Genomic DNA, 18,332 nt, shown 5'->3' with positions numbered 1-18,332 from the left:
ACTGAAAATTCACTCGGGTAGTTTTAGCTAGCTATTATAGCCTCTTCAGTTCTTCATGGCAGTTTGTTATATGAAATGTCATAGTCTTGTATATATGACAGCCTCCATATTAAGGGTACCTAACACCAATATAAAGAAACATGAAGCTGCTTTATTGTTCTTTTTCCTCACAATGAGCATTGACTTCAAATATGACACCAGGATTTTAAACATGAAATTTGTAGCAGAAAAATTACTTTTTCTATTCCATGAAAATCCATTTCAGTTCTGACGAGTTACTAACTGCCAGAAACTTTTTTTTTTTTTTTTTTTTTTTTTAATAAACAAAGAAGTCCCAGCGCTGATCACAGGCTGGTCCCATAGCATCTCACATCAGTATTTTTGACAGGCCAAACTGTAGACAAAAAACAGTCTTCTCATCAAAGAGAAGGAGAAGTTACATGAGCTGTGGATAGAGCTCACATATGGACATTAAATACTCCCAGAAAAAATCCAGGCTTTCTCAATGAATAAACCTTAAAATAACCATTTTTAATCTCAGAATGTATGGTCCTCTAGCTGGGAAGAAGGTGTTTTCATTGTCATGTCCCACACATGATAATCTATCCATCAGTTAATAGAAAGCTCTGTGAAGCTCTCTAGTATCATTATTATAGATATGGGGAAAGTGGCCTACACAAAGAATCAAGAGATGTTGACATTTTCAGACTTTCAACCGAAAAATTACATAACATAGGGATCAAATAAAATGAGCCTCTATGAGGAAAACCATCATCTCTGCCAGTGATTTCTCAGAACCATCATCTTTGCCAGTTTTAGTCTGCAGAAATACTCTTCAGGTTTTACATAAGCACTGCTTTAGTGTGTAGTGTGTAGTTTCCAAGGACAGCTTCATGCAGGACAAACAATACAAGACTGTTTTAAAGGTTAGAGATTGAGATGGTGAGGTAAAAAAATTGATGTAAACAATAACTATATTATCTACTTATTCTTAACGAAACCTCAGAAGTTTTATATATAAGAAAATAAGTATGTAAGTCTAAAGTTACCCCCCTCATTAACAGGCCATAATAGAAAGAATATTGCTAGTGCTTTGGTCGTGTATGCATTTAGGCAGATAAAATTCCATACTCTTTTGCCTCAGTCACATGCTCCCAGCCTCATTTAGTGCAAAGAATAAACTAAATCAAGGAGTAAATCAATGTTTTATAAATGAAACTACTACATACAGGAGATGTGCACTGGAAACTGTAAAGTGTGAAGAAAAAGTAAGAAGAGAAATGTGGAGAAGAAAAAGAATGAATAGCTTAATTGACCAGATATTCCCATTATGACCTATATTTATCCTGAGCTTGCTAGCACGTTCCCCTTAAAGTTCCCCTTAAGTGACTTAGCTAAGTCACTTAAGTCTAGACATTTGCAGATGGCTAATAACTGGATTTTGGTTTCAAAAACACTAATTAGAACTGAGGAAAAAATGGAACTGCTTTCATAAGAGACATCAAGATTTTGATTTTTTTTTTTCACTGACCCACATTAAGAATGAAATTTAAATATGGAAAATTAGCCAAAGAAATGTTGACAAGTGATTTAAGGTGAAGCAAAATATGTGTTTTTCTCACTCTGTACTTAATATGTTGTTGTTATTTTTGTTGCATCTGAAAGGATTATACAATGATTTCTATAACAGAAAAATATCTTTCAGATACTTTGCCTGCTTGCTGCAAATTAACAGCTGAATTCTAGGGCAAGCGTCATATCCAGCTGCTTAAGAGGCATCGTAGTGTAGAAAATGAAGACACTGACTTCCTTATGAGGAAAGGCTGAGAGACCTGGGTCTGTTCAGCCTGGAGAAAAGAAGACTGAGAGGGAATCTCATCAATGTGTATAAATACCTGAGGTGTGGGAGACAGAAGGATTTGGCCAACCTCTTTTCAATGGTTTGTGGGGACAGGACAAGGGTAATGGCCACAAAATGGAGCACAGGAAGTTCTACACCAACATGCGAAAGAACTTCTTCACAGTGAGGGTGACGGAGCACTGGAACAGGCTGCCTAGGGAGGTTGTGGAGTCTCCTTCTCTGGAGATATTCAAGGCCTGTCTGGACACCTACCTGGGGAGCCTCCTCTAAAGAACCTGCTTTGGCGGGGGGGTTGGATCCAATGATCTTTTGAGGTCCCCTCCAACCCCTTCAATTCTGTGATTCTGTGACTTGGGGATGGGGGAAGGGTTGTTTTTTGTCTGTTTGTTTGTTTGATTGATTTTTAAATCACAGCTTTTATGTGTGGAGTTACATTTACCAGCTAACATTGAGAATTAAAGTTATTGGACATTATACACATTTCAGTTCCAAAACTTTGCAAGTATGGACATCTTTTAAGAAAGTATTATAATACTTTGTGCACTATTCTGTTACACAATAACAGACACTTAAAACAAGTCATTGAATTCAACTGGAGTTTACTTCTGAAGATCATTTCTGATTGTGATGCCCCCACTCCTCATCTATCCTTCCTTCCTTCCTTCCTGCCTGCCTGCCTGCCTGCCTTCCTGCCTTCCTGCCTTCCTTCCTTCCTTCCTTCCTTCCTTCCTCCCTCCCTCCCTCCCTCCCTTCCTTCTTACCTTTCTCCCTCCCTCCCTCCCTTCCTTCTTACCTTTCTCCCTCCCTCCCTCCCTTCCTCTGACTTTTTCTTCAGCTACATCTTAATACAAATATCCTACCAGGTATTTTACAGCAATCTGTAAATGTCAGTAAAATCATTAAATTAACTGGAGCATCTGTCTCTTTTTTCACAGTTGTTATTCTTGTTTTTATGGGACTCCACATTGGGGCCTTCAGGTCACTGGTCTCCTTGGAGATATTCCTCATAACCCCCTCATAACCATAGAGCCATACAGTTTTGTACAGTTTCTTGAGTGATCTTATTCAAAACCATCTGGACGTGGTCATGGGCAATTGCCTCTAGATGGCCCTGCTTAAGCAGGGGGCTTGAACCAGATGACCTCAAAAAGTCCCTTCCAACCTCAACCATTCAGTGATCTAGTGATCCTGTGAAACTGAAAGGTAATTGAATATCCAGAACAGATAAAGATATGTGAGCTTCAGATTGCCTATAAAGATTTATAATTTTATAAATTTATCAGAGGTGGTGCACAAGAATGAATATAGAAAAATCTTTTCCTAAAGAGATAAGAAATGATTCGGGATGTCAGGACCTGGACTCACCAAACACTGACAAATGAAAGAAGTGTTTTTTGAATTAAAAAAGAAGAAAGAACGACTGAACTGAGGTCAGACATAGGGTAAAAGAAACAAAATTTTCAGGATTAATGCTCAGTGCAAGTCTAATGTATAGCAATTTGGAAAGAAATTAATGACAGTAAATTGAAATGACTACTTTACATTTTGTATTTGTATGGACTAAAAGTCTGCTTTACCTGTGTGTTGTTAGATTTCAAAGCACTCAGTAAAAATCATTCCAAACCATGAGTGCGTCAGAGCTGCTCATGCACTGGAGCAAGTAGAATTTTTTGCTTGTCATCTGTAAATTTTTCTCAGAGCAAGGCTCTCAGCAAAACAGCTGAATCTTTCATTTGTGTGAATGAGTGAGTCTATTTGAGATTCCAGGAGATTAAATAAATAAATAAAAATAAATAGACCATTGACAACTGTATGAAGCCAGTATTTCACAGATGGATTACATCTGTATTTGAAGGTTGAGTATTTCTATTCAGAAGAATAAGATAAAATCTCTGCTGCGAATTTGTGTAAAGTTATTGAGGGAGAAAAGAAAGAATGAAAGATAGATGTCCACAAAAGCAACCTGAAAAAAAAAAATGCATATGCAGTAGTCTTCAGGTGTTGTGTTTTGTAGTTTTTTTAGCATCATTCAGGATCTAACTGTTACTGGCAGCAGTAGTAGGGGGAAGGTAACAGATCTCACAGCCCAGAACCAAACAACTTCAAAATAAATATTTGTTGTTGTTGTTGTTTTAACAGTATTTATGAATAATTTATCCTGAAAAATAATATAATAGTACCTATATAAATAGTTAAAAACAAACAAACAAACAAACAAACTGATTTTAAATTACATTTCTAGGAAACTATGTTTAAATTGTGCATATAGGTAGTATATATACAGAAGATACGCAGATTTTCTTTTTTACTCTATCTGGATGTCTGATTGATGAGTATCTATTTTTTTCTATATTTTTTTCTGCTTCCCTTCCATGACTCTGGGGGCCTTTTTTTCTCCTACATAGTGTAAAAGTAGTCAGGGAAATGCTGTACAGTGACTTCAGAGACTTTTTGTTTGTTTCTTTGTTTTTTGGTTGTTTTTTTCTTCTGTCAACCTTTGTGGTAAGGAAAGTATAGAAATTGCTATTGGCTTTCTCTTAACACTTAGCCTCCTGAAGATGTCATTTTTAAAGATTTCCTAATGACATGTCTAGTATGCTACCAGACAATTACTAAGTTTAATACTATAAAAAATGCAGTATTGTCCTTCAGCAAACAAAGGAAAGATAAATATCTACAGCTGAGGAAAAAGCTAAAATAGAAATAATGCATATCAATGAAAATGTGTAAAACCATAGCTTATTATCTGATAAGCATTCTGTCTTCAGAGCTCAGAACAGGTGTCTCCAATGTGAGATATGTGCAACTGAACTGAACTGAAACAAAAAAGCTTTACTGAAGTTAGTTATAAGTAATATACATGTAAGTATAAGAAGTTAGTTATAAGTATTACAAATGTAAATGAAACACCTTTCAAGAACACCAAAACCAAGGATACACCATTTCCCCCTCCCCACTTACCTTTGTCTTCAGTACATTGAAAAACAGAATGAAAAGAAGAACATACATAAATAAATAAATACGTACATAAAATCTACCTCCAAAATTACAACAATAACAATAATAGTTATTTTTCTGGTTTTCTAACTTGCCTTCAGGAGCACCTTTTACTGAACAGATTTGAGTGTTTACATAAAAATGGAATGTAAGCTCATTTATAAAATATTCTATTATTTGTTTGTGTATATATGCATATATCTACGTATATAAATATAGATACTAATCTTTCTTGGAATCCTTTAATCCCATATAAATTCTTGCATACTGAATTACAGGATATTGCTTCTTGATGTTTAGAAGACAATGGAGGATGCTAGATGTGATGGTGAACATCCCAGGTGAGACTAGTAGTGATTAAATGAAGCAAGCCATACAGCCAGGACTTTAGAGAAAACATAAGAAAACAGACTTACTCCGTATCTCAGACTATTGAAGGGCATGCTTCATGTAAGACATTAGTGTCTCACAGAATATGAGTGGACAAATAAGCCGTAAAAAATTTCTTTTTTTTTAAAAAAAAAGAAACAATCAAGAAAATCAGTAAAAATAAACAAGTGCTTGATCTGCTTACTAAGTGCTTACTCATCTACCATGTTAAATATCTGAGAGTTTATTTTATTTCCAAGAATTTTCTTGAGGGGTTAGCTTAATGAACTACACAGTACTTATTTTCATAAAAACACACACACATGGATAGGATTATCTGATATAATGAAAGTTCATATTCTAGTTTTCTTCAAACGCCTTTATTTTTGTTCTGAATCTCTTTCCCACAACTGGTATAGCCAAATACATATAAATATGCAGAATTCCTTAATTGTGTAATGCTGTTACTAGCACGTACTGAATAAATTACTGTATTAAAATCCAACCTTTTAATTATGTCATGAAATAAACTTTGTTCTACTATGTTATTAAACAAATTAGCAAAATCTGCCCACTCACTAAATGAATCAGGCAGTATAATTAAACATAAAAAGCTTCTGGTACTAACCTAATCTGTTGAGATATAAAATGTTTTTTTTTTGTTGTTTTTTTTTAATTTTTTTCATTTCTCTTGTTAAGCAGATATCTCTGGCAGTTCAGGAAAGGGTTTGGCATCTTCTTCCTTATCATTGGAAATTTATATCAGTTATCTGAAAAGATCATATATACTCCAGGTGTACTAGAGGTGGAGAATCACTTCTCTTGACTTGCTGACCATGCTTCTTTTGATGAAGCCCTGTTATGGGAAAATTTCTGATTATAGGAAATGTTAGTATTTCTAGTAGGAAAATATTATCTTACTGTCTTTTTCTAGAAAACAAAACAAAACAAAACAAAAACAAATAAACAAACAAACAAACAAAAAAAAAAACACAAACAGAAAAACCAGTAAGTCTTTCATAACCTTACAGAATAAAAAATCTGAACACTTTTCAGATTTCATTCAAATATGGAGAATTGAATGAAGAATTTCTTCTTCACACACACAGGGGTATACGTCTTCCCTTTTCTCTGCATAGGGTACTTGCCTATCTACATTGCTGCATGTGGTCTTATTAAAGTCAAAATTATTTTTGTGTATGAAATTATCCCGATTTTTTTCAAACAAGCAAATACATAAACTCCTTGATTTCTACTAAAAATAAACTCTTAAAAAATGTCTTGCTCTCTTAGTTTTTATTCCTTTCAAAATTCTAGAAACACCATTTGTTTGTTTGTGTGTTTGTTTGTTTTTGTTTCCCTTTCAAACTGTTACTCATGTTTGTGGTTGTAGCTAATATGTACAGCTCAATACTGGAAAACATATTTTCCCCAGATAACTGATGTTCAATAAAAAAAAAAAAAAGTCCATGTTTGTGGTCTATAGGAGCACTCACATTCACATTGTGATTTATGCTGGCATGAGTATGTGTGGCTTTAGAAATAATCTGCTTTGCAATGAACAGCAAATCCTCCGCTGTGTAATTCTGTCTCTGCAAAGTGCTGGACTATCAAAGCTTGCAGCATAGCTTATATTAATGCCTTATGTCTATGGCACAAACTAGTCTATGCAAGCCTTTCAATTACCTTCCCTCTAGGATTATTGCAGCCTTAATTCAGTGAAAATATTTCTCCTCCATGAACAATGATTTCCATTGTCCCACCTTTTGTTTACCTGTGGGCAATACCTATTTCTCAAACTTTTCAATGTGTCAAATGACTACACAGGCCCCAACACCACTCTCTGTCAAGGTCTCTAGGGAGTCTGAAGTTACCAAGTAGTTAAGAAGAGAGAGAATGTGATTACTCAGATCTGTGTAGAAATAAGTCTTATGTTCTATTTCCTACAACAAAAAACTATGTCTAAAATGTTCTGAGTTGCCACCCAGAGCAATAGATACTAAGGTAACTGTTAGTCTTAGTAATGGCTGGATCTTTGAATTCATCTACAAATCTATTCATATGGCAATGACTTGCATAGCACAGCTGTAAAAAACATTTTACTTTCTGAGTGTTTTATTTACTTTAATTTCTAAGTGTTTTATTAGTTTTTAATAAAAAAAAAAATATTTATATTATTTTTTATATTATTTATATTTATATTATTATTTATAAATACCAAGTATTGTCTAAAATGTTGTTGCTTCAAAAAACAAATGAAAATTCGGACAAGGCATATCTGTAGCAGCAATTTGATGGGTCAATGTACAGTATTTCTGCTCTTCTCCCACAGTTGCCTTCTGTTTACCTTTCAATTTGAAATCACATTATGGGAAAAATAAAAAAAAAAAAAAAAAAAAAGGAAAGAAAGAAAGAAAAAAAGCTCCTTGTGCTGTTAGAAGATGTTGATCTCACCATGACTAAGATGACTAACATGATGCTAACACTACATTTCTGTGCAATTATATCAGCCTTCTCTTTTACAAGCTTCTTTTCCTAGATTTACACAAATATTCAAAAATATCTCAAAGGCTGACTTTCTAAAGTTCTCCAGGAATCTTATTATTTTACTGTCTTTGCTTCCAAATTGCTTTCATGTGTCTTTGTCCACATTTATACTTTATAAGATTAAGGGAAATCTTATAATATTCCCAGTAATTGCTGATGCTAATATATGAGAAGACCCAAGAACAGTAAAAAATTGACATAAATGAGGGAAAAAAAAAAAGAAAAAGAAAAAGAAAAAAAAAAGTTCAAATGAAAGATGAGTAAAAATTAGCTAATTAGCTTTAATATTGTGGTTCACATACCACACATAGTTAGCAGACATAAAAGTCTGTTAAATAGCAACACAGTCGATGATCACCATAATATATTACAGAGTAAGTTTGACATTGTGATCTGCTGTGAACCACAAAATCTTCAGACTTCTTTAACATCCTGAGAAAATGAGTGCACCAATCACAGACGAGCAGAATACGGGTGGAGCAGAAGAGAAGGACTGACCAAGATAGAACGCTTCCTCCCTTTCCCCCCACACTCCACCCATTGGGAGCTCTTTCTTTCTTTTATTTCTTTTTTTTTTTTTTCTAAAGTGAAGGAAAAAAAAAATATATATATATATATATATATACACATATATGAAGCTAAATTCTCATGAGTCTTGCTTAAATGGTTATAGAATTAGACATTATTTAGAGACTGGGGCAAACTGAAGGCTGTTGATGTCTTTCGTTTGATTTAAGGAAGTGTTAGTTTGGAGCAATTAATTATTACTTAATTATGTGGGCTATGGAAAGGTTCCTAATGAAATAAAATTTCTCCATTAAGCAGATTAATAAATAAAATTTAAGAGCGCAGTTTGCATTATTTTGAGGCTTTCTTTCTACCATAGATTTTTCTGTATGTATTGTTTGGATTTACAAACGTCATAGAAGAATCATTGTATATAATAGTTACACCTAACTAAAAATAAAATATAATCAGCAATAAAAAATACTTAATCTTTAAAAGGAATTTTACCATATTTGGTGACTGTTTTATAACTTTTGACAGAGGTTAGGTGGCTAAGCAAAGACACTCCTGGCAAATATTGCTAAGAGACAAATTGGTTCTCAATTACTTTTAAGCAAAGCAGTTCTGAAGGCAAACAAAATAATTGCTTAAATGCCCGGGTGACAGTGCTTGCATTGGACACCAACATAATTATGGTAATTATTATATTAGGTCTAGGGAAGTGATTTAGGTCTAGGGAAGTGATTGTCCCTCTGTACTCGGCTCTAGTGAGGCCGCACCTCGAGTACCATTTTCAGTTTTGGGCCCCTCGCTACAAGAAGGACATGGAGGTGTTCAAAAGAGTCCAGAGAAGGGCAACAAAGCTGGTAAGGGGTCTGGAGAACAAGTCCTACGAGGAGTGGCTGAGGGGGCTGGGTTTGTTCAGGCTGGAGAAAAGGAGGCTCAGGGGCGACCATATTGCTCTTTATAAGTACCTTAAAAGAGGCTGTATCGAGGTGGGGGTTGGTCTATTCTCCCACGTGCCTGGTGACAGGACAAGGGGGAATGGGCTTAAGTTGCACCAGGGGTGTTTTAGGTTGGGTATTAGGAAGAACTTCTTTACTGAGAGGGTTGTTAGGCATTGGAATGGGCTGCCCAGGGAAGTGGTTGAGCCACCATCCCTTGAGGTCTTTAAAAGACATTTAGATGTAGAGCTTAGTGGTATGGCTTAGTGGAGGACTGGTTAATGTTAGGTCAGAGGTTGGACTAGGTGATCTTAGAGGTCTCTTCCAACCTAGATGATTCTGTGATTCTGTGATTCTGTGTGTGACACATACCCAACATACTATGATAAAACCAGGTCCTGCATCTGGGCCTAGGGAATGCCAAGCACAAATACAGATAGGTGGAGAATGGATTGAAAGGAGCCCTGATGAGAAGTACCTGGTGGTATTGGTTGACGAGAAGCTCAACACGTGCTGGCAACATGTGCTTGAAGTTCAAAAAGCCAACTGTATCCTGTGTGGTGGGTTTATGTGGCCAGGTTTTGTTAGGGGGGGCTGGAGGGGTGGCTTCTCTGAGAAGAATCCAGAAGCTTCCTCATGTTAGATACAGGCCTGTTTCAGCAGGCTACAAAAAAACCCACTGACCAGAGCTGAGCCAATAAACAATGAGTGAAAGCAATAAAAAAGAGCAATAAAAGAGCAAGCGCGTGCAGGGAAAGAGAAATTGTCTTTGTCTCAGCATACAAGAATAGATTCTGGGAATAGGACTATGTTGTTTTATCATAATGTGTTTAGGCATCACTGTCAAAAGTTAGTTTAGTAAATGTAGGGGGAAAAAAATCCTGATAAGAATAGTTAAAGAATTAACGTAGAAAATTGATTTATATGTTTACATAAGAATGACTATATTATCTGTAGAAAACTTAAAACAAAAACTTATTTATTTATTTATTTATTTTCCCTAGGAGCCAATATGCTTTAAGTAAGGAACTCCCAGTGCATGCATAATAGCAGTTCCTAAGCATCAATTATATTTATGCATGGATGCAAAGAGGGATGTTTGTATGTTTTTTCTTTTTTGTTGTTGTTGTTTGTTTGTGTTTTTTTGTTTGTTTGTTTTTCATCTTAAAAGTACATAATTTTCAGAAGAGAAAGGAAGGCAAAAAGGAAATAGAAGGAAATTAAAATATTAACGTGCATGTCACTTCTACTAACATCCTGTGTCATCAGCAAATTTGCTGATGTTCTACATCAGCAAATGGTAGATTTGTGGCATAAATATTCTAGCTCGTGATAAAGTAGAGAGAAATATACAGTGTGCTTGTGCATTTTTCTAAAATGGTGGTTTATATGCCTTGTAAAGACTTCTCACCCTATCTGATATTTGTCTGATGGTATGCAAAGTAATTGTCATAAACTCAAAAATTGAAAACTTTGATGTTACTCAGGTGCAGAAATGAGATAAATTTAACAAAACACAAAAGTAGCTTTTTAAATGCACTAATGTACATGTCCACCAAATACCCTACCCTCTGGCTAAAAGTCCATGTGTTATGTATTAAACCTAGCTGAATCTGCTTAGGCAACTTGATATAGAGTAGTCTTCTATCACTTAAAAGCTGTTTTCAAAGAATACAAAACAAACAGGGGAAATAGGTTTAGTCAAATAGACTAAAATCAGTTACACTTTGTTGAAACAGCAACAACAGCAAGAAGCATTTTTGTATCCTTTAAGTCACGGAGTTGTCTACTAAAGTTTTAAGGCATACATAAGTTAAAGAGGGTTGTATTTGTAATCGTAAATATTCTGATATTTTTATTTATTTATTTATTTATTTATTTTCCGTAAAAGAGAAAGAATATGTTGGATCCTACATTGTAATATATACCAAGTGTAAGGAATGTTTCAGCAATTCATGTCAATAGAGGACTTTAAGGGTAAACCTTGAGTCTCTGATATCTGGGACAGTTTCAGAATAACTGCTAAGTATTGTGACTATTGCATGGGATACTATGCTAGTCTCTGATATCTGGCCAAGAGATTAAGGAGAAGGGGAAGGCTGAAGGACAACTAAAAGACAAAGCCTGCATGGGACGCTGCACAAGTCTCTGACATTTGGCCAAGAGGGACGAAGGAGAAGGACAAGCAAAAAACCTGGGAAGAAGACTACAAGCTTTCAGCAGAAGAGACCCCCAGAGGGACCACCGGAGACTGATATGCATGCACCAGTGGGAGGTTTGGATTCTGGGAACTAATTATAATAACCCTGCCTTTTCTAGAAGTAGTAATGAATATGTATTAGCCTGGGAGCATAAAAACCAGCCACCTGATGTAACTGGTATGCGTCTTGGTGGAGCAGAGACTCCCGGTGCACCCAGCGCTGTTTGCTTACCTCTATTCCTTTAATAAATTGTAAACTTTGATTGGAATCCTATTTGGGACTCGGTCAATTATTACACAAAGGATTTAGGACCTCACTCACAAATTTCTTATACTTTACCAATAATGTAATTATTCCCTGGTGGCTATTGACTTATTGACTTCAAGAGTTTCATGTTTCTGGACCAATGTCTACATTCTTTTTCCAGTAAAGAAAGAACTTCAAATTTCCTGTCAAATTTTATAGAAACAATGAACAAGGCAATTTTGAAACTGAGTGAAGAACTCATTGAGAGCAGCCCAGCAGAGAAGGATTGGGAATTGTAGTTCATGAAACGCTTTATGTGAGCCATTAGTGTGCACTTGAAGCCCGGAAGGCCAATTGCATCCTGGGCTGCATCAAAAGAGGAGTGGACAGCAGGTCAAGGGAGGTGATTGTGCCCCTTTACTCTGCCGTTGTGACACCCCACTTGGAGTACTGCAACCAGGTCTGGAGTCCCCAGAACAAGAAGGATGTGGACCTGTTAGAGTGGGTCCAGAGGAGGGTCATGAAATTGATCAAAGGGCTGAAGGACCTCTCCTACAAAGAATCTCTGAGAGAGATGGGGATGTTCAGCCTGAAGAAGAGAAGGCTCTGGGGTGACCTTATTGCAGCTTTCCAATACTTAAAGGGGGCTTATAAAAGATAGAGAACAACTTTTTACTCAGGTAAATAATGATAGGACAAGAGGGTTGATTTTAAATTAAAAGAGGGGAGATTTAGATTACAGGCTAGGAGAAAATTCTTCACTCAGAGGGTGCTGAGGCACTGGAACAGGTTTCCCAGAGAGGTTGTGGATGACCCATCCCTGGAGGTGTTCAAGACCAGGTTGGACAAGACCCTATGTAGTGGATGGCTTCCCTTCCCATGACAGGAAGGTTGGAACTGGATGGTCTTTATGGTCCCTTCCAACCCAATCAATTCTGTGATTTTGTGATAGTTCTTGGCAGCTATCTTGTAATGTTTATAATCCTAGTGATATCATCAACAGTAAAGCCAGAATTCAATCAAGCAACAAATGTGCAGTCTGTATCAGACTAAGCAGATTAGATGACTGCTCCATTATGATGGTTGCTGGACACGAACAACATCAAAAGCAGTTCCTGCTTTCTGAATTTTCATCCAGATTCAGTGGTTCTCAAAAAGTAAGATCCGGCTAAACAGCAAATCTCTATTTATATTATGTAATGGGATTTTTAGGAAAGTGTCTAATGTATATTATATGGACAAAAATACGTCTTGCCTTTGTCTTCATATTCTAAGTCAGAATGTCCAATGCAGTCAGAGTGCAGTATAAATTTAAAGGTGAATTCAGGAAAAGTGACTGAAAGAAACAAATATTTTCTGAGAAGCTTTGATATACCATAATCTGCTATCATTATAATGAAGACATACACACAGTATATGTGAGGTTTGCAATAAAGGTGTCATAGTATGATGGGGACATTGCTTGGAAGGAAGTTGTTGAGATGTGGAAAGCATGCAACGTTATAAGCAAAATTAGGGGCTAAGGGTTGCATAGCAGGAGCAGAAGAGTTCTGGAACTAGATGATCTTTAAGATCCCTTCCAACCCAAGCCATGTTATGATTCTATGATTCAGTTCTTATAACCAGTTGGCCCATAACCTGATGTGACTACTCTGGTTTATGGAGGATCTGTTTCTGTTGATTAGCCTAAACTACATGCAAACCATATCCTAATTACTCCATAGCCTAATGTATCTTAAATACTACAGCAGACTATCCTGTGTGTCCACTCCTGACTATTTACAGGTAAATTAAATTTATGCACAATTTAGTCAATTCTGCAGCAGAAACAACCTCCAGAAGTCTCATGAACAGCCAAATCCTCCTTCCAGGATATAAATCAACATATTTAAGTATATCGATAAAGTCTATCAATGAGTCTATTCAGAGCAGGGAATGCCTCCAAGAAGTCTCCAGGACTGACTGAAAATCCCACCCTGAGAGTTCCTGTAACAGTAAGTCAAATGCTTAGGACAAATTCCACTAAACCAGGTTGCTCAAAGCCCCACCTAACCTTGCTTTAAACATTTCCAGGGTTGGAGCATCCACAAGATAAAAAAAAGATCTAGGATTTTATTCAAGAAAAAATGTATTGCATTTATATTTCTTCCCCTATAATTTAGTATAAATTTAAACAGAAATATTTACTGACTAAAAAGTGAAAAACAATGGATATTTTTCTCTGCCTGGCACTGACTGTGTTCTCTAAAAGAGCAAATAGCTGCAATGAAAAAAAAAAATCTAGATAAGTGTTAAGTAAAATTTTAATTTTATCTGTGTAAATTATGAAGGGGAAAAAACAGTCATATAAAGAACATTGCTTGATGTTTTGGGTTCACATTCCCTCTCCTCTCCTCTCCTCTCCTCTCCTCTCCTCTCCTCTCCTCTCCTCTCCTCTCCTCTCCTCTCCTCTCCTCTCCTCTCCTCTCCTCTCCTCTCCTCTCCTCTCCTCTCCTCTCCTCTCCTCTCCTCTCCTCTCCTCTCCTCTCCTCTCCTCTCCTCTCCTCTCCTCTCCTCTCCTCTCCTCTCCTCTCCTCTCCTCTCCTCTCCCTTCTCTCTCATTTTCTTTTTTTTTTTTTTTGTTTGTTTGTTTTTTTCCTGCTTCCCCCCCCTCTTCTTTTTTTACTTTTTTTTTTTTTTTTTTTTTTTTTTTTTTTTTTTTCTGGGAGTTTATTCAGCCATGCTGGGTAGTGCATGATCATCCCCTGCTGGAACATTTTAGCCCATGATGATTTTTCTTTTTCTTTTTCTTTCTTTCTTTTTTTTTTTTTTTTCCTTATGTTAATTTGTATTCATCTTGTGTTGTGCACAGTAATTGTGTCTAGAGAATTAGAGAGGGATAGCTATTGAGTGGTAATAGAATTACTATCAGTGTTCTAAGCTGGTAAAGTATTGTGAGTTTCAGTCAGAGGATTTAAAAACATGCTGAAATGTATATCAGGATGCCTTTACTGAAATACAACTTATAGATGTATTTTTCTTTGGGTTTATAATTTTTTTTTAAAGCTAGCAAATATTGCTAAGAACGCTGACAGAACTCTGAAAAAGCACCTTTATGTTTGTACATGATAACAGCACATAAATGTACACACAAGCGCATATGTATTCTGTAGTGATTGAGCAGTCCTATCATGTGTCCTTGCATTCAGTGGGAACTTTGATTCAATGACCACAAAAGTAGTGTCTCATTCCTATTTCATAGAACTACTTTTTTTTTTTTCTTTTCAATAACATGTGCTTTCTAACTTAATCTCCTCAACTTTTTTTACATGATAGCAAAAAGAGGAAGGGTATCATCATTAAATGGCAACAAAATATCTGACCCATTTATTGCTTCAATAAGTGACTGTATAAAAATACAGTAAATATGTACAACAATTTTCAAGTACTGATACAAGGGCTATAGCAAACAAAAACACCTATTAATTTTATAACAATCTGAGGGTAATGTTTACATTATCACAAACATATTATTAAAAGTTTTAGTAGTGCATTTATAGTATTGAATTCATCAGTGAAAACCAGACAAATTATATCTTTTGTTCTTTGGTGGTATTATCAATCATTATTATCAGTTGTACATATAAGAAGGGTATGTATAACAACTTTAAATCTATAGAGCCTTTTTCAAGATGCATTTTTTATTAATTTTGTTTTAAGTTATTCACCTTATTTCTGTGGAAAGATCCATTTTCCCAATCTAAGTGAAACTTGTGAACTCTTGTGAAATTTGTGCTTGTGAAAATATCACAAAATAATAATAATTTGTTGATATTTATTTATTTATTTCAATAAGGAGTAGTTAACTCTGGAGTGGGGTATCTTTGTTTCCAGGAAATACCAGATGTCTGCTTTTCCCTCATATCATCTGGAATTTTAAATGGAATTGAACTAAGTCTATACTATTGATATTTTATTTTATTTTATTTTATTTTATTTTATTTTATTTTATTTTATTTTATTTTATTTTATTTTATTTTACTTTGTTTTGTTTTGTTTCACTTTATATTTAAATAAGAAATAAGGACCTCTGTATGTCATGCAGCTCTTCTTTGTTCTGTTAACCTGGCTTTTTATTCATTCTCCTTTGATGAGCTGGCATCATCCCATGAAGACACCCATTTGTATAATCTTTTTAAGAAGCAAAAATTCATCCATTCCCCTGCATATGGCTGGTAGTAGTTGGGGGCAAGTCCATCCCTTGCCCGTTTTTAGTTCATTAACATTTTCTGCACATAGGTTTGAAACCCTACATGAAGAAGAGTTGTTTGAACTTCCCATGACAAACATCTGTTATGGTTTTGGCTGGAATAAAGTTAATTTTCTTCACTGAGGCTTGCATGATGCTGTGATTGGGATTTTTGATGAAAATAGTGTCAATAACACATAGATATTTTAGTTGCCGATGAGTAGTGCTTGCACAGACTCAAGGACTTTTCTGTTTCTCATACTGCCTTGTCAATGAGGAAGCTGGGGTACACAAGGAGATGGGAGGTGATAGAACGTGGACAGATGACCCAAACCAGCCAAAGGGATATCCCATACCATATGATGCCACGGATAGTCAGAACTGTATGTAGAAATACACATGAACTCTCCTTAAGCTGCTGCAGTCCTCAGTTCCATGAAGATATGATTTCATGGTATGTCCCAGCATTGTTATTTTGGGGGTCATGTGTAATTCGTTTTCATTTGTTAGCCTCTTCCATTGAGAAAATTGCCTAGCAACATTATTGTTGTTATGTGCTATAACAACTTTAAATAATTTAGCAGTAGAATGTTTACCTGCTGAATCTATCCAAAAGTTAATCTGCTTAACCGTCTCAGAGGCTTTTCATTTCAAAAGTTAAAATGGGACTTGCTACATTATGATGTATGGCTTTCACATTAAATTCAATATTTACATCTTCTCTTTGTATGCTTTTTCAGCTTTTTATTGACACAAATTCTGTATTATGCTTTCGCTTTGTGCTGCATTAATTGCAGAGGGCTTCAGAGGCTAAATGTAGGTGACTTGCCATTTCAATACCCAAGAGTATCTAAAATACACAATCTGTGGAAGAAACTTTCTGGCATGGCAGCTTGAGGTCAGCAGTCATACTTTACAGTGTCCACAGCAGAAACAAAGCTTTTAATATTTAAGAATGTAACAATGTAAATATTTAATTTAATTCAACCGATTATCTTGGCTCTGGCAGTGACTGAAAATGGATGACTAGGGAAGATAAGGGAGGTGGGGTAATACATTCTTACTCAGTCTACCTTCGGTACACTTTAGTGGTTTGCAAATCAAGGGCTTCTAGGGCAAAAATGGATGATATTTTTATTCTGTAGGCACTGATTTTATTTCCATATATCTGATTGGTTGCATGGAAATAGTTAATATCTACCAAAGCAAACAAAACCAAACAAACTAAAACCAACCATCACCACCAAAAAAAAAAAAAAAATACAAACCTTGGTAGCAACTGCTGCATTCGTCTTTTGTAGCAGACACATTCAGCAGGAAAATACACTCCTTGGAAACGATGTCTAAATGTGATTGAAATTGGACAAGTCACTGTGGAGAATATGACAGTAGCATAATTTTTTTTCTAAGACATGTTTAGCAAGAGTTTTAATACCATTTTGTACAGCCTCAAAAGAAAGAAAAAGAAAGAGAAAGAGAAAGAGAAAGAGAAAGAGAAAGAGAAAGAGAAAGAGAAAGAGAAAGAGAAAGAGAAAGAGAAAGAGAAAGAGAAAGAGAAAGAGAAAGAGAAAGAGAAAGAGAAAGAGAAAGAGAAAGAGAAAGAGAAAGAGAAAGAGATAGAAAGAAAAAAGAAAAAGGAAAAGAAAAAGAAAAAGAAAAGAAAAAGAAAAAGAAAAAGAAAAAGAAAAAAAAAGAAAAAGAAAAAGAAAAAGAAAAAGAAAAAGAAAAAGAAAAAGAAAAAGAAAAAAGAAAAAAATAAAATTAAAAAAAAAAGGATTGTACAGCTGTACTTTGGAGGGATATTTTCTAGTTTGAGAGACAGGTAGTCCTAGCCATATGACAGATACAAGTTGCTATTTCTGAACCTCTTCGGGATTACAGGGCCCTGTAGCACATTAGAAATCCACAGGTGTAAATGCACCTTTTTCTAGCAGTAAGTTGTTGAGATCAGATACATGTCACTGATCTAGACAATGTTGTCAGTTCCAAACCTTAAACAAGAACCCTTGTTCTGCTGAAGAAGAGAAGAAATTGTTTCATGCTGAAAAAATATCCAGCATTTTACTGACGGGGGTTTATTTTGCTTTGCCTTTGCCTTCTTAAAACTATTCAGAGGCTTACAATCTCCAAAATGATTTCAGGGAGAATGGCTTACTGAAGGGTGCTGAAATACATTTTTAAGTTGTTATTGTTATTTTTTCCTGTAGATATCACCACAATACAGAAATAAACACCACCAGAAATTAACTTATAAATATATTAATAAATAACAACAACAAAACCCTACATCCAAACCTGTCATAAAGATGAAGATCCAAACCAGTATTTTAATTTAAAATGTATCAATTGTGTGTTTCAAAAATAGCTGAGTTTCAGAAATAATGTGTCTGATTTCACTGGTTTAACTGAAGAATTTTGTGTCTTGGACCTTC

The sequence above is a fragment of the Aythya ferina genome (assembly GCF_964211825.1).
Source record: "Aythya ferina genome assembly, chromosome: 1".
NCBI lineage: Eukaryota > Metazoa > Chordata > Aves > Anseriformes > Anatidae > Aythya > Aythya ferina.
Note: the sequence above shows the minus strand (reverse complement) of the source record.